This window comes from Gambusia affinis, linkage group LG11 (assembly GCF_019740435.1).
Source record: "Gambusia affinis linkage group LG11, SWU_Gaff_1.0, whole genome shotgun sequence".
Classification (NCBI taxonomy): Eukaryota; Metazoa; Chordata; class Actinopteri; order Cyprinodontiformes; family Poeciliidae; genus Gambusia; species Gambusia affinis.
Genome location: NC_057878.1, coordinates 26,501,113 through 26,528,340, shown reverse-complemented (window position 1 = coordinate 26,528,340; position 27,228 = coordinate 26,501,113). Strand labels below are relative to the sequence as shown.

Sequence of the window (27,228 nt, the reverse complement as noted above, 5' to 3'; positions counted from 1 at the left end):
AATACACATTAATCTTGAATGTGCTTTCATATAGTCCAGCAGCAAGATGCAAGATGTTTTCTTAGACAGCTGTTGTTGAGGTTGTTTAAACTGTAGTTTTTTAATTTCCTACACACACACACACTCACACACACATGTATATATATATATATATATATATATATATATATATATATATATATATATATATATATGTTTTAAGTTGGCTTAAAATCAGTAACAGTATGAAACAAGATGTGCAATATGTTCCCTTAATTTGGAGCACAAACACAAGTTTGCAGAAATCTGTCTCCTTTCAGTGTTTTCTCTCTTCCTGCTGTTGCCAATCAATTGTTTTCAGGTGAGGTGAAGTTTACTTCGACAAAGAGAATGGCTGGCCATGACCTCAGATGCCCTGTGGTTTTCTGATAAAAAAATATCTTAGCTTGAGAATGTTAAAGTCAGAAACACAAAGCCAGATAAAACCATCAACCAAACTGTTGCAAATGCCCGATTATTTCATTGATTTTGTGCTCCTGGAGGCAGCCTGCAGTCAATGTCATCTGGGAATACAGCATGACAACCTGGCAGATGTCAAATCATCCCTGATCTCCCACCTCTTCATTTCCTCTTCTCTTAAAATGTTGATTCCCCAACATGGCCCTTCTGCTGTTTACATGCAGCTTTCCTCCATGCACAACCCCCTATTGAATTGTGCGTACACATGTAGAACATTGGAAGGGACAAATTTCTTAGTCAAAAAGCATTTTAAGGATAAAGTGATTAAGACTTATTCTCCCAGTCAGCCAATCCACACAGCTTCAAGCATATCGAGTATCCATGAATATACAATGAAAAAGACTGCACATGTAGCATAGAAGAAACAAAACCTAATGCTTTCCACCAAAAATGTAAATGTTTTTTATGTATTTTAATTTTAATTTTTTTTTATTTCATTGTCTCTCATTTTTTATCTTGGAATCTTTTTTTTTTTAGACAAAATGTATGTAATAATTTTGGGAAAGTTTGGTCTTGTTTTGTTATTGCGTTCATAGTCCGTGACGTCACTTCCTCCTTCACCAGCCCATTCCTGGACGCCATGGAAGAAGGTGAGTTTCTCACGGAGTTTCTGTCGGTATCGTATTTAAACGTTGCTGTAGATTACGAAATATTTTAATATTGTTTAGGCAGTGTGTTTGTCTGATGTTCATTTCAGTTTTTATATATATTTTGGTAGAATAATTAATGTGTTTGTCTAGTGTTGGACCTACGAGTGAGCTAGCCTAGCCGACCGCTATTCACGTCATTTCTTTGCTGTGGGCAGGTGGACTGATGTCTGCTGAATGTTTTCATCAAACTCAATAACTTCCATTCTATACAGGTATGTTTCTCCCATCTGTTCTTTTTATTGAGCTTTCTTGTTCATTGTTGGAGTTTTATATATTTTATTTTCGCAATACACCTATATATTGTTATGCATTTTGATTATTAATCACAAGTCCGTCGGTGGTTTGTGTTTCTTTTATTTTATTTTTTTTGTTTTATCCTGATTTAAAATATGTAACGTAATTGTTTATATTAGCATTTGGTGCTGTCATATAAGACCAGACAGGTCCTGGATGTTATGGAGGAAGACGGACTGATGTCGGCTGGATATTTTCTGTGCTGCTGAAATGTTATAGTCCATTCTCTGCAGATTAAATATGCCATAACTTTAGCTGACTTGCAACTCTTGAGGCATGTTTAATTCACAACGCAGAGTTTTATTCGTTGTCTGGCTACCCACAGTTTTCTGCAGGACCAGAATTGCGCCAAAATGGTTTACCATAGAGGCCTGTCCAAAACAGGATGGACAGCTATTTAAATTTCTTAATATTAAAATTTTGATTCTGAAAAAGGAAAGGGGACCAAGTGAGACCAATTTCAAGTAAAAGTTTATTTATGTAGCACATTTATAACAGCCTCAGCAGACCAAATTGCTTCACAATATCCCAAGTAGATAAATGATAAAAACAGAAAATAGAATTAAGTAGAAAAAAAAAGAGACCATTATAAAATTGACAGATACGAAACGCTAATAAATAATATAACGAAAAAAACAATACTTAAATTTAGCTGCAGCCATTTTCTTCTCTCCTTTACTGTTTCTCTTTAATTGGTGTGGAAGACCAGGGAAAATAAATGTGTTTTCAATCTGGACTGATTAAAGTTTGATTAATGTCTAAATTATTCACAGACATGGATTATTTTTATTTAAATGTGAGAATTTTTCTGGTGTCTTTTGATGTTTGCTTGAAATCCAAACGTAGGCTTATTTTAACCGGAAATTATACATCTCATTTACTAACGCAATATTTCCACCAGATTATGTTTTCAACATGTAGAATCGTTTATTAAATTTAAGTTGTTTTAGATTGAGTAGCAATAAAAAGGGGACAGCAGCTAGAATCAAACTCAGTCGTTAGTTCTTTACTTCCCTAAATATTCTGACTAAGCTTTTGCACCTGGTGGTGTTTCTTGGTCCAAACCTTGACAAAATATATAGGTCCCTTACTATTCACACAAGGGTATAGCATCATCTCTTGAGGGTTTCTTCCATCTGTTCTCTGAAAAGATTTATACCCTGCCCTATAAAGAACAATCTCACCTCAAAACCATTTTTTTTTGTTTTATTTACCAATAAAATAGAGATACTGCAGCTCTGTTGTTCTCTTTATAAAATACCTAAATCTGGACATGTTTTCAGCCACATGGATATGCAAAAATGCATATTTTTTTCTGTCTGTAGAAGTTCAAACACAAGGCAAGCAATTGACAGGACTTCATTTCACAACTGCCAGGAGAAAAAAAACCTACAAATGCATGTAGGCCAAGATAAAAAAATCCAAGTCCTTTTGAGTGGCAGCCCAGATTCAGTGGCTCAGGTGGGCTCAGCCAAGCGGGGCTCCACATGCATAAATATTGCAGGGTTTAAATCTGAATCCTGTGACCATTTTGATTTTGTGAAAAACTACAAGTAATAGAGTGCGGAAAGGAACTGGTGTGGCTTCCATTTCAAAACACGCAACTGTATGATATGTTATGCATTGCACATGAGATGAGCTCTTGCAAGTTTCATTTTCCTGTAGGCTTGCTTGGGTTGTAGTAGTTTCTGTTACAAACCATCTGGTGGTGGATAAAAATGGAAAATTTGAGTCGAGGGTTTACAGTCACCTCAACCAAAATGTAGCATCTACACCGCTAGTTTTAATCACTTAAATTAATTAGATACGTCATTAACTGCTGTTAATCGGTTATGTGTTTTACCAAATTTACCCCACGGATACATTCTCCCCTTCCTGTCTCCTGTGCTGAACACGTCTACAGTTGTGTCATGGGATAATCAGTGCAGTCTGGAGGTGATCGACAGGTGATGAGAACCTCGATCTAAAAACGGCAGGAAGTCTGTCATAAAAGTTGTCAGCCTGTAAGTGAGAAGCTGGTGCAGATATTCCCATGCAGGAAAGAGAGACTGACTAGTTTTCTTGCCAAGTGTAAGAAAACGACAGAAGACTTCCATATGGAGTTTAAAAGCAGCAGAAAATATTTGAAGTATTGATTCAACATTGGATTTTCCATCATGTTCAATAGAAATATGAAGTTAAAACTAAAGCCATGAAAAACCTTTAGTCTGTACTGTTTTTACACTCCATTATATTTTACAGGCAGGTTTCAGCAAATCAAAGCTGAAACACAAAAACAAAAATCACATTTCTTATCCTAAAGACCTAAAATATGAATACAGCAAAATGCCCAAGACATCAATCAGGTAATTATTTACTTCTTGCCATTTTGGACAAATTGTTCATGTAACAGCAGAGTCACTACCCAGCATGCAACCCACACTTCAATGTTAAAGGAATCAGTCAGGATGGGTGGTCTCTACCGCGTCTTGATGAGGTCTGCAGGGGGCTGTAAAGAACGGTGTGGGCTCTCCATCTTGAAAGAGCATGAGAGCGTCCCAAGTGTTTTCAGTAAGTGAAAAACCTGCATAGTAATGTCATTATGTTTTAATATTGTGGTGGCAGCAGGGGGCCTGGGTTGAACCTGAGTTCACTGGCATTCATCTTCTGGCAATCCGGGTTGGCTGAGAATTTCTCGTTGAAGCTCTGATTTGAAACTTGTGGCTAAAAGCAGTAGCACCAATGTTAGCACTGACGCCTTGCCAAAAGAAACTCCTCAGTTCAATTGCCCGTCTAGTGCGTCCCATGACTCCCATCCGTTCACTGCCACACTCCCAGTTTTAGCCGAAGCACATGTTTTCATCATTTTCACCATTTATTAATGAGCAAGAAGACAGGATCATTCTTTCATGCGGTTTATAACTTAAATTTAAGTTTCATTTTTGGACTCGAGCTGAAACTGATGGTGGAGACCCAGAAACATAAAATTCCCCAGATTGTTAAAGTTTAAGGGAGTATTTTATCATTATTGGTGTGCTGACACAACTTTTTTACTTCTGTTACGATATAAATACTGCAGCTTTTAGTATTTGCCGATACTGATATTGATATCAGCATGAATGTCACTTACTTTAACATGAGTAACGATCTGAATCTGTAATTAGTCGGCAGCTATAGCTATGAGAACAACCAATGTGATTAAAATTCTGTTAGATAGAAATCCTGGGCTGGACTAAATGCTGGAGTGGAGTGTTTCTGCGTTTCTATCTGAGATTTTAGATGCAGGTCGATATAATCCAATACTCAATTTTTGGCTGAAATCAGACCAATTTCCAGTATCAATAGGGATAAAATTGGGAGACAATGCCTGAAAAATACCTCTTTAAAAAGCACATCACTTTCATTTTCTCAACTTCCAGTGATTCAACAATGTTCTGATGGGTTTATAAAGCTCTGGAAAAAGTTAGAAGACCTTTTAAAATGATCAATTTCTCTGATTTTACTTTTCATAGATATACGTTTGAGTAAAACGAACATTGTTCTTTTATGCTATGAACTACTGACATGTCGCCAAAATTCCAAGCAAAAATTTTGTATTAGGAGAAAATGAAAAATAGAACAAGCAATAAAAAACCTTAAGGCAGAGCCACCCTACACCTACCAATAACCTGCTGCAGAAGTAAAGTCCTGAATAGTTCCTGGTGTAATTAGTGCTGCTTTGATGCTGACAGTGTTGTTATAATGGAAGCAGAACAAACACGGATGTTCCAACCATGAAACAAAAGTAATCCCAACACGTCCAACGTCACACAAATGGGAATTTAAAATGTATTTGTTGACATGAAAGTATTTACAGGAACAAAAGCAGCTTAAATTATCAGATGATAGTTTGTAATATGAATTATTTATTTAATGAAAGCAGCCAACATAAAAGACATTTCTCGTTTCCCAGCAGGGTTCTTCACAAGTTATTTTGAACCCTGAAGAACTGGGTAACGTCAGTTCTTCACTGTGTTCCAGCAAAGTTTACCGACAAATCTGCTGAAAGATTACAGAAAAAAAAGTAATGGAGTAAAGTTTCTGTTGGGCTGTCAGATGGAGAGAAGGAGTAGTTTATATATTTAACAAAATATATAAAAGGGCAATCTGGATCTTAAAAATTAAATGGTTTTATCATTAAGTTTTGAGTTTTGCCAAACAGTCACAAAATCCTAATTTTTGAAACATTATTTTTTTTATATTTTTGCTTCACACAGACATCAAGTGTCCTCTTATTTTGTAGTATATCATGTTTAATGTGGATTTCCAACTGTTTCGAAGGCGAATAATGACCAGCAGCTACAACAGAAGTATTTAATAGACAAACCGGATCGCTGCGTTTGAGCGGGAACGACTTAGATTGAGGCACATGAAACTTAAATTTTAATATATGCAATTAGTGGTGTAGTGCACTAAATTGTAAGCAAATATGTTGGTCAAAAACAGCGAAATTCTATTAATTGTTTCAACGTTTTATAACTTCCATAAATAACAGGTTTTTAAAAACCAGAAAACAAGCAATCAGTAGGACAGAGAAAACATGTGCATACATAGCCAAGAACAAAAGAAATGTTTACCACTACTTTCCTGTTTGAAAAGATGGAACAAGTATTCATTTAAACCTACATATTTATCAAAATAATAATGATTTTATTAATTTGTTCATAAATGAATAGCTATAGGAAGATACCGGAGAAGCTTGATGGATGTAGAAATGCAAATGTGCAGACAGTTGGTGGGTCAGAGGAGCATGTTGTGCAATAAGAGACCAACATGAAAGAGATGGATAAAAACAAAGAAATTCTTATATAATCGAGTTTACTTCAGGTTTTGTCCATTGAACAAGTGCAGAGAAAGCCTGTTGGTGTTGAATCTGCTTTGTTGTCGACCTCTTCTGAGAGCTGCTTTTCCTTTGTGCTGCACATCTGCACAATTGAGGCAAGGGACTCTCAAAATACAGAGCGGCGACATGACAGAGATAACTGCTCATTGTCTCTGTTCTCAAACTCTTGCCACAACATGATGACAAATTTGCTAAAGATGTCAGTGTAACCTGAGAAGGAACAGAGGGAATCATATTGCACATTTCTCTTCACACCATGTCTGCTCTGGAGGCTTCAGATGTCTTGAGATGTGTGTTTTATAATTGGATGTTGGGGATAAAAGAGCCACAGTTGAGCATTGGTGGTCATAGGAAAGGTTCCAGTTTTTGATGGTTTACCCCTCGCAGTAATGAAAGGAATAATCGCTGCTCCACTGAAAGTCGTTTAAAGGGAAATTACAGTCAGAAAATCATTTAACTTACCTGACATTTTATGGGCTAATGCTTCTGTGACTACAGTTTTGAAACATTTAACAGAAATCCTGTGTAGAGTATCAGAGTTTTGTTACTCCATGTATGTTTGTGGATTCAGAGAAGGATTAAGATGTCCATTGAGGAATGTTCTTGAGGCATTGCAGGGAGTATGAGGTTCAGAAAATGTAGCTTTGGGCAGTCCATTCCTTGGATGACCAAAGTAAGAGATATGTCTGCATTCTTGGCACAAAGTCCAAGTTCAGGTTGTTCTACAGACCCAGGTCGCTCCCTGCTGTTGATCCTGTGTTTTGTTTTCATGGGCAGACACTCAACCTTACTTTAGAAGACAATCTTTGGGTTTGGGAACAGCAAAGTGGTTCCTTCATGTGCTCCACAGAAAGGTGAACTGCTGGTGAGTCTCTGCCTAATGCAGATCAGCTTTAATATGTTGTTGGTTGGAACAGGAGATGGATTGATGCGTCGGGGCTTTGTGTGCTATAATCCAGGCATTGATTTGATTAAAGGAAATCAGTCATGTCTGATACAACAAAATCTTGGATACAATTGGATGTAATAAGTTTTCTCTGTCTGCCCAAATTAGAGAATTTGGTGCACCGTGAAGCAAACACTTGAGATAGTTTGGGAAACTCACTTTGGAGGTTTCAACGGGAGGAGACATCAGGTTGATTCAGAACATGGATGGATGCTAATTGAAAAACAAAACCATGGAATTGACCAACAGACTTTCACTTTAATCAAATAACTTTTTTTGAATAGCACATTTCAGCAACAAAGCAGTTCAAAGTGCTTTACATCATAAAACACCAAAAATACTTCAGTGGAGTTTGGTGTCTTGATTAAGCACAGGGCGATAGTAGAGAGAAACAACTCTCCTGTGATTGTGTAAGAGTTTGGCACAAGTTGGTATTTATAAAATAATACCAACCAAGAAAAAAAAGATTAATGACATACATTCATAATTCTGCATAAACCAGCACCAGAAAATCCAAACCATCAGCATACGCCTTTTTTTTTGTGTTTGTTTAATGTTTTTTTTCCGTGTGAGTGGTAGAAAGGGATTCAGATTGGCTTGGCTTTTACTTACACAATATTCTGTCAAACATTATTGAAGTCCTGGTCCACATTATTTTTATGACATTGAAGAAGCATATCTAATAATCGTCATGCAAAAATCCACCCAACCCAACAGAAACACAATAGTTTGGGACTTTTTTGGACTGCCAGAGATGTTTCCAGCATGTGTTTCTTTTGCATGTGTGGGGCCGTTGTAATGGCCCTCAAAGTGCAGCCAGATGTGCAGACAAGAGAAAACAAGTGATGTGCACAGCTTGTTATCTTCTGCGGCTGAGCAAGTAAACTTTGGGGAATTTGTTGTTCGTGGTGAGCAAGCTTTGTTACTCACTAATGCATAGCTTTAGGCAAAGGATCATGTGGTTGAGCTAAAATATATATAAATGCATGAGTTACAAATTGGGATCATCAGTGGACTGTAAGAAAAATCATGTCAGTTTTTCATTTTATTTGTCTTTCTTGGGATAAGTAGAGTTTTCTCATTTAGAATATAACTTTATTTTGAGAAAGATGATGATCATTTTGATTATTAGACTGGACAACAGATGGCACCAAGAGGTTTTTAGGTATCATGACGTTACCTAACATGACATATAATAATAATAATATTAAGATAAAAGGTGCTACACTTATCCAAATCTAAGCTTAGATTACTCACTGATATCTTCAACCTCCCATCATTCAGGTTCTTTGATTTGATTAGATGTAAATAAATTCTTTGGTTGACGCATTAACACACATTGCTCATTTTCTAAATCTGCAATCAAGGAAATCAGTCATCTGCAGCTTTGCACCTAATGTTGCTTTGATCTCCACACCATGGAGAAAAGGGTCTCATGTTTTCTCAGGGGAGACGGCTGTATAGGAAACCTGACTTAAACCCAAGCACATTAAGAGACTGTCTGGTTCGTGTTTATTGATCTACCCCGCAGTTTGCAGTTCCCAAGGAAGGAATAAACAATTGATTATTATTTGTGTGCTAAGTGTCACTTCTGATTTGTGGTTATTTATACCAAATTTTGCAAACACATATGATTTCCCAGGAGAGTTTTGGTGGGGAAAGAAGATTAATTTCAGATATTTTTGCTGTTCTAAGAGCAGAACTAAATAAAATAATACGTTTTTGAAAGAGTGTTATTTTTCTGTGGTTATCTTGAAAACCTCTCAGGAATTTAGCTTTTATAATTGCTTTTGGTTAAGAGATCAAGTTTATAACTTAATATGTCTTTGATATTATTTAGAAATTCCTAACTCAAGCAGGATGCAGAAGATAAATGAATGAAAGTCCTTTTGGTGAACCGTAAGAAAATGCTAAAAGTTGTGCCAAAAAGAATTAAATTTATTTGTTCAGATTAAATCAGAACAAATTACCAATACTCCCTGCAGTAAGTGTTAGTTCTGGATCTCGGGGGGTTTCCTCTGAAAACCCCTGAAGTAACAGGTGATAATCGCTGTCCATTGATTATTAACTTCTACTGTGTGAAGTGACTGGAACAACTTCTCACTTTATCTCTTAGGCAGACATTGTTCACTCTAAAGAGCCACTAATATCGATCTGCATGATATTTCAAAATAGAACAATACTCTCGTTTTTGTTCCATCCAATCTATCCATGCATCTCTTGCTCCATTACACCAGGATATTTGAGGCAGAAATCCACTCCAAACCACCAGGGGGCCCTCTGCCTTTTTCTGGTTTAGAACCACACAGTTTGATTGTAGATAAACTTTTGCTGACATTTCTCCTAAAGATCTCTGTCGATTCTAAAGCCGGGACAATTTTATAAAGGTAAGCTGTTCTCCAACATGAACCCCAATTTCTTCAAGCAGTCTTTCATGTACAAAATACATGTTTGGATCATCAGAGGTTGTATTTAAGCCCTGTGTAACTTTTTAATTCCCATAAAAGCATTCATGAATTTTATGCTAGCTCAGCGTAGCTCTCAGTATGTGTCTCTCACCAGATTTGTGATTATTTTAGCACAGTTCTTGTCTTTGATCCATTTTAAAACAGTTAAAGTGCCATCAGGGAATACAGTTTCTCTGAAGAGCTGAAGTTTGGCAGGAACAAACTTAAAATAAGAGCTACTGTTAAGGTGACATTGATAGCATTGGGCTAACCCACGGTTTACCGACAGAGCAGGACTCAGGTGCATCCATTAATCCATTTGTCCATTAACTATTCCCCTTTATCCTTGCAGCATCATGGAAGAGTTGATGCCCATCTCCTGCGCTCATTGACTGAGGTACAGGATGCACCCTTGACAGGTTTGCTGCCTATTAAATTTCTTATTTTTTGAGTTTTTGTTTAACAACAGACACATATAACCTTGTCTATACAATAAGTAACCAACCAAACTCCATGTGAAAAATTAATTGCAGTCCCTTACAACCCTGTTAGCTAAAATCATAAATTATGCATGATAAACCATATTTTTTACACATCTCAATCTGAATTATATCAGTTCTGTACAATCAGAAATTTACTTCAATAGAACCTGCATAGAATATGCTAAGAAACCTCAAAAACACACCATTCCCTTAAGCTCAGGTTCAATAACAGACGAGAGAAAAAGTCACTAATATCTGTCTATCTGGAAAGCTTTGGAAAGCCAAAGTTTCCATTAACCACAAGTGAAGAAGACATGGAACTAGAGTGAATCTTCCCAGCAGTTGCTGGGCGACAAAAATTACACAAATACTTCAATCAGTCACTTTTCCAGGGTAAGAAATGAACCGAAATCAACATCTGAAGTTTCATTTTCCTCCCTGTCAGTGTTTATGATTCTAAAACAAAAAGAACATTTTTAAAAAATATGTTGTGGTTTGCTGATACACAGGGCATATTGTTATGTCTGGTTTAAAGCAAAGACAACATTGCTCCAACTCAAGCCAGTTGTTGGTTTGTACTTTATTCCTCAATTTAGTTTGATGATCTGAAACAGCTTTTTGTGTCAAGCAAGTGTCAAAAGCAAAGCAAAAACAGCAGTGATTTGTTGCATGGCAGATTTTATGAATGCACTATTTAAATTCATGCAGACTAGACAAGACACAGTGCCAGGGTCTGTGTGATGGGGACACACTCAGATTTGTAACACCAGCTCTCTGTTGCATTGCATCAGCCTCCTAATGGTACTTGACATTGTTGAAGTGCTGAGGTTAATGTTAATGAGCATTGGAGTGTGTGTGGAGCTAACACTAAGCCTGTCCTTCATTCCTTGATATGCAGTTTTTCATCCGCCTTCCTGAAAGCTCTATCAATAAAAACCTTCAACGGGCTTGGTAATCCCAGGATATAAGGTCTGGCCCACCTAAAAACTACAATGCTGTCGGTTACAGTTAATATTCAAACTTTATAAGTCATAAATCCTTTGGGTTTTAATCTGCTTCACCTCTATGCGTTGGACTGAAATTGTATAGCCATATGGCTGCGTTTTTATTCTCACAAATTGGTCTACCACTCAGCTAAGCTCCCCATACTGAGCAGCATATATATGACTTCAGCCATTTAGGTTTGGGAGCTTGGCCAAAGCTATATGTCAGAGCAGGGAAAAAAAAAGTGGGAGCAGGGTGAAAATTTGGGTGTATGACTGAAAGCGCTGGCTCCCACCCAGCTCTACCGTCAGGGTTAAAGTACCTGGAGCTAACGGCTTTGGATGTGTGAGCTCGGGTCGTTGTGTGTGTGTGCGTGTTTCCCAGTATCTCGGGGTTAGGTTTCAGTTTTCGTGCTGATGGGAGGAAACGCTGATTTAATTTCAGCCTCCTTAGAGTGCCCCTAGTCCTCTGATTTACAACCCTTGATACTTTAAGATAATACACTGAGGCCAGGCCGCATTAGCTACAAGAGCAGGGAGAGTTAACATTAAGATTCACACTGTACAGCAAAGACAAGGCGGCTATAAACAACTGAAACAGATGGGAAATACTTTAAACTGGAGGTTTAGGGAAGATATTTATACATACCAAAGAGCTGCATGCTGGCTATTCTCCTTTTGTCCACATCTCCTTTTTGACCATGGATTTCTAAGATGAGCTCCTGTGTTTTTATGGCCTATAACCGTTCAGGGCTCTAACAGAAGATGTCATTATATATTCCACGGCACAGTGGCTCCTCTCGTCTGTTCTGTCCCATTGAGCTGCAGGGTGATCTTGAAGGAAGTGGGGGCACGGACAGGACCCCAGAAAATGAGATGCAGAGGTCATTAACTTTTATCCTTCACATAGGTTATGGATTTAAATAGAAAGCTGGAGCCATTTTCAGAATCTGTCCCTTCACAGTGACAGGTAGGGATTTTGGGAGGCAAAGCTAACATTCGAGAGGTGAGCTATAGCTGCCGGTTACTGATTTCCCTGTTGGATTCAGGAGATGGGGAAGTCTTTTATACCATGTCAAAGGGACATTGTACCATAACCTGTTAGCAAAAGATCACAGAAATGGTAAAGAGTCACTTTTAGATGTTGTATGTGTGATCTACAGATAAGCTTGGGGTACCTTTCTGCTCCCAGAAGAAGATTTCAAGTATCTTGTTTACGTGACAAAACAGTCTTCATCTGCAGTTCAGATACAAACTTGAAAAATGTACAGTGGCCCAGCGCTACCTTAGAAATAGGTGGTGAAGCTCTGACAGAGGGGACTTGAAATACTCACACACTCTCTCTCTCTCTCTCCTCCACATCTGCCTCGTTGACTCCTTCTTTTCTGAGACTTTCTGGGAAAATCACTCTAGGAGGTGACCCACTACTCACTAGAGAGACTATGTATCCCTTCTGGCCTGCAAACGGCGTGTAGTTCCCAGAATCTGCTGGATAGTTTGGCTGGAAAGAGGAATGTCTGGGTTTCCATGATGGATCCTGAGCACTGAACCATTTAGTCAAAGGTGGAATACCACACACTGGTTTTCATGAAACACACCGTTACAAAGAGTTTGGTTTTGTAAAATTTAAAATACAAATAACTCCTTGAGGTGATCCACAATAACTTCTGACCAAGAAAGTGAGATTTAGTTTTAAATCTAACATGAATAACTAATAACTAGTAATAACTCACCAACTTAACCTATAGTGACATTTTCAGAAAGTTCAATAAAATTAACCAGTCTTTATGTTCTTATTAGTATGCAGATTATTTTCCTACACAGGACAAATCAAAACCGATATTACATTTATAAAAATTCACTTTATTTTGTTTCCAGAAACATACCTTGAAACAGCTGGACTGTTAGCACTGATAGAAACACCAAACATTTATGGATTCAGGTATAGATGTTAAGCTTCCAGCTGGTTACTCTTTTTAACCCCTTCACTGTCATGATGACCCCAGAATCCTAATGGACCCATTGACTTACTCGTAAGCAGCTCTGACCTGCACCAAAGCGTCGACCAGCTTTGATGCAGGTCAGAGCTGCTTTCTTGCTCTGACCTTTATACGTTTATACAAAAGTCCTCACTGACCTCTTAAGTATTTTTTATTGTTTTGTGCTTTGTGCAAGAATTAAATGATCAAATATTTCAGCTTTTTTTATCCCTCATATATCATAGGCATATGCTGCTTTATTTTTACACCCAATTCACCTGTTACCAATTAAAATTGGATTTATTCATCTTCAGTTCTTGACAGAAAGTTATTCTCAAGTTTAGGATTTAGAAAAACAATGGTTCGACATGCCCAGGACTCAGAATTGGACCCAGCAATGTCCCAGAACATGCCACCAGTGGACAATTAGGAAGTAGAAAGTTCTGGCCAGAGTTAAGTTTGTATCTTTATCCATTTCAGTTATTGTGGGGCTTGGGGAATGGTCTATAAATGGAATAAACTCTTTAAACTTGAGGATTGGGGGAAAAACCCTCCTTAAACCAATGGCAGAAACCAGTTGGCAGAAGGTTTCATTGATGTTTTTACCAAACAAACTAAATTTTACAATTACTTTTGTGAAATGGGCAAAGTTTTTGTTGTTTCATCTAACAAAATCAAGTTATTTCCAAGACATGTAAATAAGACCAGACAACCTTATTTATAAGATGATATCTTCAATGAGAAATTAATATTTAATGTGGCGTCTTCATTTTTTAACATGAATAAAATTGATGTTTCTCACTTTACCTGTCCCTGGTCAACTTTAGGAGTTACTGACGGGCGACTAGACCTTTAAGAGAGAAAAAGATATTGTAATAAAATGTGAATAGGCCCTCAAAGACACAAATGGGAGCCGGCAGATGGGAAGAAGGTGGAAAAAAACAGAAGAAAGCTCATCAGAAGCAGAAGCACACCAGCTGTCAGTCAGTGTCAGTCGGTGTCAGTCGGCTCCCGCGGCGCTGCAGACACCGTGTTGTTGGAGGCAGGAAGGACTGAGGCACCTCGCATGCCTGCAGGGCTCAGAGAGCAGGAGACAATCGCAGCAGGCTTCACCCGTGGGCTTCCTCTTCATCTCCACGCTCATGTGGAATGTTTTGATTTGTGGCAAAAACGTCTGCGAGCCGAAGCCCAGACCTCAGAGTACGTCTGTGTCTCGCTTTTGCATTTTATCCTCCTTGAAGTTTGATTATTATTTATCTAAGCGTCTTTTGTGAGAAAAGCAACAATTAAAACCATTAGAAAAACTTTTCTGTGGAAGTAGAGGAGGTGAAAGGTCACTACCTTAAAGATTTGCACTGAAGGAACGAGGAGTGAAGAGATGGCTGTGTGATCTCTAATCACTTGTTTTAGCTCCGTGTCGGTAGAAGGGCTTGATAACGACATGTTTGCCATATCTTGTTATAAATGGTGTCTTTTTACAATGTGTTTGAACTTTCTGGCTCCCAGCCCCGCCGCTTTCACCCTGGTCAACTCCTACACAGAAATCTACTGTAAGTTTCAAAGCGCTTCAGCTAAAAAACGTAGAGGAGGGAGGGAAGAGCTGTGGGAAAGTGATAGAAAGAAAATGATGCCTTGCAGTCATGATTGGGTTGCGTGTGTTTGTGGGAATCCAGCAGCAGCAGCAGGCGGGGAGCAAGCCTCGGCTCGAGACGGAGCACCGCGAGGCAGAGCAGCAAATTATACCAGTTCAGGGATGAGCCTGAAGCTGTCAGCAGAAATGGAAATAAAAAGGGGCTTTGAGTGGCCCCACAGCAAGTCAGAACGACAGCCATGTAAATAATATTGGCTGAATATGCTGCAATTTGGACCTAATTCACCCCACTGCCCCTCCCTGCTCTCAGAAAGTAGAAAAACTTGAAACAGTTTATCCTCCTGAAGGTTAAAATGAACATTTCAGGGCTGTGCGTTGAAAGAAGCTGTGTTAGCGACAGTAAACGCAGTGAGGCATGAGTCTGAGCAGGCCCTGCTCACTTCCTCCTATACCGGCTGGCTCAAACTCTAAAAATCATTACTGCACCATCTGTCTGTCAGGACTTTGGCATATTTTCACTTCACATTTATGACGCTTTTTTAACTAAAACCAGATGCAGACGGCCCTTAAAGAGCAGACTGATGCACCTCTTGGGGCTAATGGCTCAGAAGTGTGAACGTTGCCTTGGAGGGGCCTAACTCTGCCCCTTTTAATATCCAGCCACTGACGTTAAATGAAAATACCGTGCAGAGCTGGCAACCTTGGCCTCGTAATGAAGGCTGGCGCGGTTGCGTCACGTCCTGAGTGGATGTGTGTGACCGTGTCAGGCTGAGAACTCAGGGAACTCCAGAACGACTTGGCAAGTTTTAGGGAATTAAGTCAGTGGCAAATACTCCGTACAGGAAAAAAATCTGTCAGAGAGAACAACCAATAAAATAAATAACACTGATTTCTGTTAGAGTATGCAATAAAAGTATGTCAAATAGACATAAATAATGAGAAACCTGGAGGAAAATAAGGTGATAAAAGTGACAATGACTCTTTTTAAAATTTATTTAGCAATTTGTGTGTTTTTGGCCAAACTAAACTCTTTGGCCTGACGTCGTTTGAATGAAAAGAGCAGATGTATTTGGATTGATTTGATTGGTTAAAAAAAATTATGTTAGTGACTAAGCGAAGTGCTTATAACATTTTACCAGTTTTCTGTGGTACGGAGTCAGGAAAGGGTCATAATTACTGTACGTTTGAAAAAGCTAGTTGAAACTTAGAAAATAAAAGGTGAAACTGAATGTTTCAACCTTTTTTGATGATAAAAAGATTTAATTGTATTTTCTTTATTACACGTTTATGCTTCCTCCTTTCAGATTGGGCTCAAAATTTGAGTCAGACAAAAATAACCTGAACGTTATTAATTAGAAAACAGACTTCAATCTGAAGATCTGAAGTCTGTTAAACTGAAACAAAAACTATGTAAAATATGAAGTCTAATTACAATTAAATAAACTTAAAGTTTTTTAAATTTCCTTATTAAACAGTGTTTTCAGGTCATAAATCTAAAATTTGATGTTCAGATTCAAGTTTTATTTTTCTGCTTCAACTTGTGTTTTTATTTGCAATAATTATGACCCTTTTTTGGCTCCATACAAAAAACAACATGATTTTTGAACATTTCAACAGATTGGTTGTTGGGTTGTTAAGGACAATTAAGGATTTTATGCAGTGGATTAATTAACTTGAAGATTTTTTTTGTGATGACCTTTAATCAAACAAAGCAGTGTTTCACTTTAGGTGAAATATTAATTATATGTACAGAAATTATTTTTGCTTAAAATGTACCCTGAATGCAGCATTGATTTTATAATGTCATGTTTTATTTGTTGAAAACTAGATCAAGCTCTAAAATGAGAAGATCAGATGACTAAATGAACAGATGAAGAGATTAATTAAATGCTGTCAAACTGAAGGGTTGCTAAAAGTATCTGCTCTAAGAACGTTTTTACATTTTTCACTTTAACAGAAACTATGAAAATCCTGACCTCTCCCTTAAACTGAAGTTTACTCCAGACTGAAAGTATTTCCAGAAGCCAAAACATAAACAATATAATTTAGTGGTGTATTAAACTGTATGTTTTTGAGTTCAAAATAAATCCTACACGTTGCATTGTAAGGTATGATCAGACGAAATGATTGCCTCGTCCATAAACGAGTGTTGGCACAGCAACGCTTTGTGGTCCTGGCGAAACAGAGCAGCAATAATTCCTTCTGGAACATAATAACTTCTTACATATTAAAGGCAACACTGGAAGATTACAGGTTTGAGAGAAACATTCTTGCTCTTAGAGGTTGTTCAATAGACGGCAGAAAATACAGAATGCTAATTTCTGTACAGCAGTTTTTCTGGCATGTTTTGTTCTGTGAAACTCCCACAGAGTGAAATCAATGACTGATTGATTCGTCCAATTGACTCCTGCTTTTAAAACAAAAGTTCTGATTTGTTAAAGCAGAAACACTGAGCCGATGGACGAAGTTCAAGCAATTAGAATATTGGGTTTCAGGACCTTTTCCCCTCTCAAACTGGTGTTTATTTCCAACAAACAGATGCCGTTGGACCATACTGAAACAATTATGTGTAAATTTCTCAAGCTCACAGACAGCCCTGAGTGTATACTGTTTGGAATTACATCTTTAGAGTTTGTTTTTCCCTCTTTTGGATTTTTCACATACAGCTCTTTAATAAATGCCAGAATGTCTGGAAGAACCCGAAGCTCAGGCGACGTCTTCAGGGAACTTCTGCGGATATCCGCGGATCAGCATCTGCCATCTGTTGTTTATTGTTGAAACAAAGGTCTGCTTTATGGCAAACGTTCTTTTACATGTCAACACAAACAAGATGCACGTCTAAAAAAAAAAAAATCAATTCAAAAATACTTGATGAAAACATTGACAAGGAAGTCGCTTAAAAAACTGTTAACACGCCACATCTTCAAAGAACCCAACGTAAAAAATAAAATCTCATAAATATGACTATCAACAGCAATTAATGTATGATAATGAATGTTGCAGTCGACTTTTTTTAACTGGAGAAGAAGACTGTGATCTTCATCCTGATCAGATGCATCAGTTAAAGGACAGGAGATTACCCATAATGCATGTTGCTGATTGTGTGGTCAGATGGTCTACTCTTCTGATCGGATTACAAGGCAAAGTTGCAACAACTTCTACTATTTATTTGCTGTAACTTGATATTTGAGGCAAATATTTGATCCTCTTACAGTAGAATCTTTTTGAAACATAAAAATACAGTAAAGAATCCTGTATTTTTTTTCTATCTTAGATATAAATAATAGTGTCAGCAAGAAATAATTTTTAATTTGGTAATTAAATTTAAAAAAGTAAAATCCTGTGTACCAAATGAAAGCTTAAAAATTCAGTTTCTCGCAAAATTTAGATCGTAAGATTCATCGAGTTTTTTAAATTTAAAGTTAGTTTTTTAGTTTAAAAAATGTATGATTTGACACAATCATGAAGAAGGCTGCTGACTTCAAAGGCGAGTCATTAACCCGAAAGGTCATTGCTGAAGCTGGACGTTCACACATCATCGGAAAGATGAGTGGAAGGAAAAAGTGCACTGGATCAAAATTAAAGCAGGCTTGAGAGGATTTTGATCCAAAGCCCAGTTGAGAATTTGAAAGAATGATTTCCCAGTTTTAATGAAATAACTGAAATAAATCAGCATTAGACTGAATTATCAACATCTTTAAAACGTTAAATTAATGTATTATGTAGAAGTTACTGGTAAGAAATTCACATTGAGATAATAAAGTGCATACCTTGGACCGGTGACAAACTGGAGCGGTATAGATTTTCTTGCGGCTCACCTTCCTTCTCAACAAGCAATTCGCCTGTAACCTTTGACCCAACCAGGATATCAGACACCTTTAAAACTCTGTTGTGAAACACAAAGCTGAGATTAATCACTGCGAGACACGGCACATTCCACTTTCTGTCTTCTTGATCCTGACACAGACAAATTAAGACGTCATATCTCAGTCAGGAACCAGAGATCCAGTGCTCACTTTCCCAAAGCTTTCATGTGCAACGCTGGGCCCCGCGTGGCCCTGCAAGGCCCCCAGGAGCTGATTAATCAATGTTTCCCCAGCCTGCTGCCCTACTTTGTTCTGCAAGTCAGAGAGAGCAATGGAAGAAAAAAAACCCCACAAGGTGCAACTCAAAACCCTTCAGCATTTCTGTCCCGTTGAGCATCGTGGAATATTCTGGGACAAACTGTTGTTTGTGTGTTTTGGTGCGTCAACAGAGGGGAATCAAAACCAGCACGCTCCACTTTTACCCTCCAGTACATCCAGCAAGGGCGGAAATAAAACTCCTTTTGATCAAATATCAACCACATGAGCAGATGTAACAGCAAAGACTAGATGCAAGTCTTGTCCTCTGGTTGATGTTCTGTGTTTTCAACCGTTTGCAGCATGTTCACTTCTTCCATTTGTCTTCAAAGTCCAACCGTCTGCCTACTGCTGCGTTCCAGGAGACACTTTGAAATGGTTCAATTCAAAAGAGAAAGATTGAAATTTGGGCCACCTGACTGCGACCCAACATGGCGCCCTCTGAGAGGCGCCTCGGTGGATCAAATCTGGATCTGCTTTCAGGAAAGAACTTCAGCTTTACTCCCCGGCTATCAAAAGCCTTGGAGTATTTCTAAAGAGATCTGACCTGAAAGCAAATATAAATTTAACATGAAACGAGTCGATCTGATGTGTGTTTGTGAGATTTCCGCCTGTGCTTTTTTTCTGAAAGATTTATATTTCTGTTTATTCATCAAGTTGTGTTATTTGCCTGCCAAAATAAGTGTTTTCTTCTTGTCTTTGCCTCCACTTCCTCTGTGTGTCTCCTGTGGATTTTCGAGTCTCATTTGGAGGCAACCCACAGCCGCTTTAATCCCTCTGGTGTTATGAAGCGATCGCTCTCAGAAGAGATTGTTGTCACAGAGAGAGACGTCGGCCTTCAGCCACAAACCAAAGAAATGTGGAGGAAAGAGGTAGAAAGGAGCAGACCCTTCACCCTTTTATAGCCTGCCATTACTGCTTTTACACTTAGACCGGTCATGATCCATCTTGGGCTGCCGTTAAGCTCTTAGTCAACATCCCACATTCTCTTAAAGTCTTTCAAGCATCCATCGTCTTCTGCTGTTTTTTTTTGTTTTTTTTTCTTCCTCTGGCATCCTTAGGTGAACCTCTTCCACCCATCCTGACCTCAGATCAGTCATGCTTGTTTTTAGCTTTGCACACAAGATTATAGGCAGGAAAAGGATGTAAACAAGCGGCTGCAAGAACGTAAGAGCACGCCCACACTCAGAAAGCTTGTAGGGACTGTGAGATTGATGGCTGATCACATTAGTGAGTAAGCTGACTGTCCGTGCCAGTGTGGTACCTCCGTGTTTGTGTTTATCATATGTTTGTCTGGCCGGCCGTGTGAGCGAGCGCGACTGGAGGATTCCCGCAATGACAGTCCCAATCAATCACAGCAGCCACCAGAGTGCAGAGTTCAAGAGACACTTTGGCAGCGGGATGCACTGGGGGCCCTGCCAAGGCAAAGAGACCGAACTGGAGTAATGATTGCCATTAGGCCCCTTTATGAATATTTATGACAAACATCTGCAGCGTGAACGCGGCTCTGCTAACTCACAGAGCCGCGTCTTGTCGATGCAGATGCTGGAGAATAAAAAGGAGTTGTACATGTGATCTCTAAACGACTCAGGTGAGGTGCTTTCAGGTGCCAGCAGAAAACACAGGTGTACCAGATTCCCCTGAACACCTCAGGATTTTAGAGATTTCAGGAACCAAAGCACACAAACCAACTGGATTAAGATAACCTACTACAGCTGTAATGCTGTTTTGAAATCAAATATGTTAATAATGTTTGAAGATTGAAGTGAAGTAGTAAGTAAACTACAGTGGACCACTAGTGGTGGTTGAGGATTTGTGGATTTACCTATTCACAGATTTTAGAATATACCTCAAATGCATAAAAAAGCTGAAATATGTAGGCATAATGCTGCTTGACTCTCAGTTGACTTGTGTTTACAAAGCATCCAATCCAGAAGCAGCTTTTATTTCACCTGTCGCTGATTTGCTGCAACTCACAGAGAGGAAACAAAGAAAATCCTGGACTTATTAATGTATATTTGATTATTGCACGATTAGAACAGGCAGTTGTGTGTTTTTAGAGGAATGTCGAGTTCAGATATTAACAGGTCGTTGTTTTCCCGAACCTCCACAAATGCTAACTGTCCACTATAATTTTCATTTTCCTTTTTATTGTCACAGTGCAAACATATTGAAGTTCCCTTACCACCATTCAGCAGATTTATTCATCTCATTATTTTTCCATTTCCCTCTTGACTTCTAGTTATGTTTTTGGAGAAAATGCATAGAACAAAGTAGATCAAAACATAAAACAGAGTGGAAATGACTTTGGTAGTTATGCATTGTACGATGTTTACAACATTTACAAACACAGAAAACTTTTCCCAGGGAATCAGGGGATTTTGGTGAATAACCATAAAGTGCAGACGGTGAAAACTCTCCAGCATTTTACTTCTTCAGCACAAAACTGGAATTACCCTGTTGTATCGCTGAGATAAAACTCTGGACATTCAAATTTACATGTGTGGTCAGCAGAGGGTTCGGTCACTACGGACTCAGATATGGTTTTGAAATGACTCATATTTACCCTTACAGTGAATGTTTGTTTAAGTCTTAAATACCTGTCTGTGTTTCTGAATGCCAGTCTGAGAAAGAGAGTGGGCTTCCCCTGCTGACTCGGCATCTCCCGGCTCCATTGTTATTGTATTACTTAGCAACTTCAGCTTTCTTGTGTTACACCATGATGTGCTGCTCCTGTATAACACATTACTTCAATGTATTTTTGCAATCGCTGCTTAGATGTGAAATAAGTGGAAAAACTCAAAGGTTTTAATGTTTGCAGTTTTGCTAAGCGGTTCTTTTTACTTTTATTTAATGAAGAAAACGATTCAAATTGAGGAAAGAGACATAAAGTTTATGACACAGTTACACCCTGAGTAAAAACAGAAGCAAGATGATTGAGATAACAGTGGCTGTTGTTTATAAGGATCAGGTATTTTATTTTATGTTTCCTCTCCATACAAAATACCTGATCATTTTTTAAATATTAATTACCTCTTTATCCAAACAATAATAATGCAAATATTTTACTGCAGCTGCCATCTGAGGATTTTAAGTCCCTGTCTGTCCAGTACATGCAGCTTTGAGTCATATTTTAGCCAAAACAAATAGCTCCAGCATTTTCAACACATTGTTTTAGTGTTTCAGTGCAATCAAAATTACAGATTTTGTGGTGCCAATTTAGAAAGGTCTGTAAGGAATTTGTACAATATTTGATCTGATGTATGATGTTGAATGTGATTTTTTTATTACTCCCTGTGTCAGTTACGGACTATAACTTGATATCAAGTAAGGCTGAGGCAACAGTCACTTAAACTCAATGTTTTGGACCAATTTTGAGAAAATTTGCAGTAAAATCAGAAAAAATGAGGAGCTTTGTTGATTTTGTGTGAATTTTGTGGATTTGTGAAAAACTGAAGGGAATTATTGATGTTGGTTGGAGTCTAGAGGGCCGTGTAAAAAGCTGCAGCGGGCCAGATTTGGCCCCCGGGCCTTGAGTTTGACACCTGTGAGCTACAGACTTTGGTATTTTGTTTTGGCTGATCGTTCTGCTATTCATCCACATTTAATGTTTCATTAAACGTGTCATTTTTTTCCTCAACAACGTTTGGCTGAACTTTGCTCATATTTTCACACTTTTACACACTTTTCCATTTCTAACATTATGAATTTACATCAACATCATAAACTACAAAGTGGGCTCCTGATTTCTGAAAATAACTGTGTGCTGGATTTTTAGTGGTAGCTGCACTGGCACCCCTTAAATCTCATCCAAAATGCTCCGGTAATCGTTCTTCTTGACTATCACTTAGAAGTGTTGACAGCTTTCCAAAATACTTGGAGCTACTTTTCTCCCTAGAAGCCTGAGCAGCTGCAGGAGAACTGGCGATCTTTGATCGTACCGAATGGATTTGATGCGGGACGTTTTTGTCTTAAGTGCACTTTATATGAGATGAAACAAACAGTCACATTTTCTGACTGATCCATGTTCAGCTTAAGTAGAGAGCCTCTTAAAACAGCACTCAGGACGTTTCAAATATTTTATCTAAATTAATTGTGAATGTAACTGGGAACAACAGGTGCTTACACACAACACACATACCATGTTACTGTTGCATTATTTTATTTATCTAGAGTTACAGTTGAACACATATTGCTCATCTTTACCTTATAGATCATCACAGCCACTTCAAATCAAATGGGAAAAAGTTCTCAAAATAAATAAAAATGAATGCTTTGAGTAGAAGATGAAGCTGAAGCCAGCTTTTCTTTAATTTAATTTCAGCTGTTTTATTCTCTCGCATGCCAAAAACCTGGTAAACGTTCATCATGATTAGAACATGATATAATAAATTGCCTGAACCAAAGAGGTTCGGAGAATCCTCTGCAGACCTGAGAGGCGGGCCTGAGTTAAAGCTCAAATCTGCTGCGGGACGAAGTGTACTTTTGCAATATTGAAAGAGCCCCAAACCGAAGGTGGCTTCATAATTTTTAATGAGAAGAAGTTTGGAACCACCGGTTCAGACACACAGGCAAACACATTTGTGTTTTCCAGCACCGCGGTCGCAGCGCTAAACCAGCAGCGTGTGAGAGCCGGCTTTGTAAAAACAGCAATGAACTGGTTTTTCTTTCCATTTCTCTCTCTGTAGATCTCTGATCCTCCCTCTGAGGGACTCTGAGTTTCTGTGGAGGATTACAGCACACACTGATATCAGCAGTTTGATTTAAAAACACTCTTTGAAAGAACAGGTGTTTGTGAAATCTCCTTTCTGATCTGAGATCAGGTTTTATAAACAGGAGTTCCACACATTGTCTTAGTCTGGATTTCTAAACAGCAGCTGGTCATATTAAGAGACTAGACAGTGTTTTTAAACCGGCTCACAAACTGTAATGACAAATTCAACTGAAAACAATGATTATGAAAGCAGCCCTGTGCATTCACCTAGATTCAGAAAAATGATGGAGGTAGTGAGTGAGAACAGACAGAGGAGATCGTCTTCACATTATCCGAGAGAAATCTGGCTGTTAGGGGGAAACGTTCAAAAAAATCCCGATGGTTTTATAAGATTTTAATGGACTTTTTGTGTCCATGAACCAACTTGAAGTGCTTAACGTCTCATCAATCTGTCAGGAAACTACAAGTTTATATGCAAGCTATCGTTTAGATGCACAAATTAATTATGCTAACTCTGGATCCAGTCTTGGTCCAAAAGATTTTTTTTTTATAAAAAAAAAAATCATGTCATGCATACATTAATAGAGATGTTCTGCTATTTAAATAGCATTGGGATTTTTTTTAAACAGTTGTCTTTAAACTCAAATGATTTCTTTTAGCATATTTGCTGTATATTTTTGGATTTTATCTGTTTTATTTTCTTGGAATTTGCTGGAGCTGCGGCCTGATTTCAGAGGTCATGACCTTTACTGCTCTGCTGGCCACACTGTTTTTATTTTCCAGTCTCGTCATGTTTCTGCTCCTGAATGTTGCTGTCTTCTAACATTTGTTTACAGGGACTTTACACCCTCAAGGCATGAAACACAAACCCTTCTTCTGTGTTTCTAAGTTGTGAAACTTGTTTTTGGTGAATTAACATCCACTAAATATTATTCTGTTATCATATTTCTCTGCAGTTACAACTGAAAAAGCAAGATAATCTGATTTGCATCTTAAAGCAACATCCATTCATCTGTTTTCTGTACCATTGCCATTTCAGTGGTGAATGTTGATGAACAGGATAATTAACCATGTTTAAGATTAATTTATAGACAGTTTTTAACCAAAGAGGCTTGTAAACGTAATTATCCGGGGAAAATATTCAAACTCTGTAAAGAAAGCGTTTGACTGAGATTCAAACTCAGGACATTGTTGCTGCAAGGCAGCAGTTCTAACAATCCTGTCACCATAAAACCTAATTAAGCAGCTTTAACATTGTTAACCTCAACTTTATTTTTATGGAGCTTAATGGAGTGTTTAAAAGTAACATGTTAATGTTATCACCTGTCATCTTCCTCCTTTCATTCCCTCAAAATGTATCAACTTGCAACAGTTGTGCAAGTTGATGAATTAATTACTAAGCTGCCTATTTTAATTATTTTTTTAGCTAATAATGTTTAAGATTGATTTTGTCATCTTATATTCAGATTGAAAAGAGACAGAATTTAAATGTGAAAATCTTTCTTGATAATTTGTTTTATACTATTTGTTCAGAAGAATATAAATTGTGTTTTTTGCCGTGAATTTATCTGTGTGGTCAGAAAGCAAAGACAATATCTTTTGTTTTGTCTACAAGGGTTAGTCCTCCGTCTCTGAGATAACTTAAAAACCTTTTTTTTTATTTCTGCACTGACATGACTGAAATGCTGGAAGAACTTCAAAGCCGTGCCACAGATATTCATCACAAATCTTATTACAGAGGCTGGCATTTTCCTGCCACTGGTGAGCTTACTCGCACCGAGCCGAACATGACGGGGGATTTCCCAGGAGGTCGGCGAGGGGTCGCTGGGATATCAGGTTAATGAAAACCAACATGGTGCAGGTTGTCTGGGTCTAAAGGAGGTGATAATGCTGGAGACAGTTGGGAAATTTGTAGTCAGTTTTATTAGTGAAGCAGCCGCAGGGAAGTGTTTTAATTTAATTTAAATCCTAATGTAAAGCATGAGTGGACTGTGCAGGTGTTGCAAGGGGCTTCTCAGAGTGATTAGCATACCAAACATTAATTCCAACCACACTTGCACCATGTACCTACATTCACTCTCTGCATACTTTATAAAGAAAGGGACGCCTGATGATATTAATGGGTAATTTTTATTATCTGTAGGCCATTAAATGTTTAGCCTACATGCAAAACACGTTTTGTTTTGATGCTACATACAGGGGCGCATGCTAAGTTTGTGTAAGTGACAGGATTCCTGCAATAAACATTTATTTATTTGAAAATATTATTAATTAGTAATAAAACTGCACCACTTAATGTAATTAGTATCCTGAAATAACTTATTTCACTAAGAAAAATTTTATTTTTCAGGCACATGGTACCACTTTATAGCTGTTTTTTCATTACGAATGCGTGTAATATTTCACTAATGTTTAAGAGACCACACTGATTAAATAACGCAAGAAACAATTAAAACCACACAGGAATGCATGTGTTCACGTAATATGTCATTGAAAAAACAAGAAGCAAATAGGAAGTGTCATCGTCCTCCTGCCACTTTCTGTTTTCTTCTTCTTTGTTGTTTTTGTCAGTAGTAACATCCAGTTGTTGATCATATGATTCCTGTTTTAAAAAATCTGTTTCCATTATAGTTTTGCAATATAAACTAATTTTAACACAGCCAAGTCCTAGCTTCAAAAAACATTATATTGTTTTTAAATTGGCATGTTTCCATTAAGCAAATTTATTTTCAAAATGTCAAATATATAATCAATGGAAATGCAGCTTATGTTGCACTCAGTTGTTATGAAAATTCTGTAAATATCTAAAAAGTATTAAAATACATTTTACTTTGTGATTTGTCACCTTGAAATTGGCCTCTGTCTCTTTAAGAAGCTCCCGCTCCTCCGTTGTCAGTTTGGTTTATTGATATGCTGTTGCTTCTTCTTTCCCTGCTCTTTGTATTTATTGCTGAATGTGTTATTGCAAATATTTTAGTTTGCATTGACCATCTGTTGGCTCTTCATTCATGGGTGTATTTTATTGTTACGCATATATTTCCCTGGATAATTTCATGGAATGTAACAGTGGAGAACAAACAATGCACATCAGCCTGCACACACCATCCCCGATGTGAAATACAGTGAGGCTGATGAGGCTGGGAAACTTTTACAGCTGCAAGAACATTATTCTATTGGGTGTGTCTTCTGTTGACAAAATGCTGTTTCACTCCTTTTGTTAAGGAGTCTTTTCATGCCTGAATGATTCGTTTGTCAGAGCAAAGTTGTTCATCAAACATATTGAAAATGTTTATATATTGAACTGAGTAAAAGCAGCCAGAGTTCCCCCAGAGAACATGAAGAGCTGCTAATCAAAACCACTTTACTGGAAAGTATTTCACAGCTAAATATACAGAAATGAAGAATGGGTCAGGATACTACACGTCTCTTATCTCAACAACCAGCAGCTGTTCTTCCCATTATGCCGCCCTAAATAAGCTCCTCGTTCAGCTTTGTTAAAGGGGCAGTACTATTTATTTTCCAGGCACATAGCACCATTTTATAGCACAATCAAGTACCTATGTTACCTTCAGTTGTTATGAAAATGCTACATAATATCAAATTTGACTTTGCCTTGAAATTGGGCCTCTGTCTCTTTAAGAAGCTCCAGTTTTTTCTGAAAC

General features: G+C 37.9%; 1 long non-coding RNA gene across 3 annotated transcripts in view; it reads left to right on the top strand.

Moving 5' to 3' along the window:
• Positions 1 to 1,032: 1,032 nt before the first annotated feature.
• The window catches only part of LOC122840236, a 103,644-nt gene continuing 77,448 nt past the window's right edge, over positions 1,033 to 27,228 (top strand). For all 3 annotated transcript variants that reach the window (XR_006372190.1, XR_006372189.1, XR_006372188.1), the window contains exons 1-3: positions 1,033 to 1,088; positions 1,239 to 1,360; positions 10,049 to 10,115. This is a non-coding gene — a long non-coding RNA (uncharacterized LOC122840236). The remainder of the gene's footprint in view (positions 1,089 to 1,238; positions 1,361 to 10,048; positions 10,116 to 27,228) is intronic.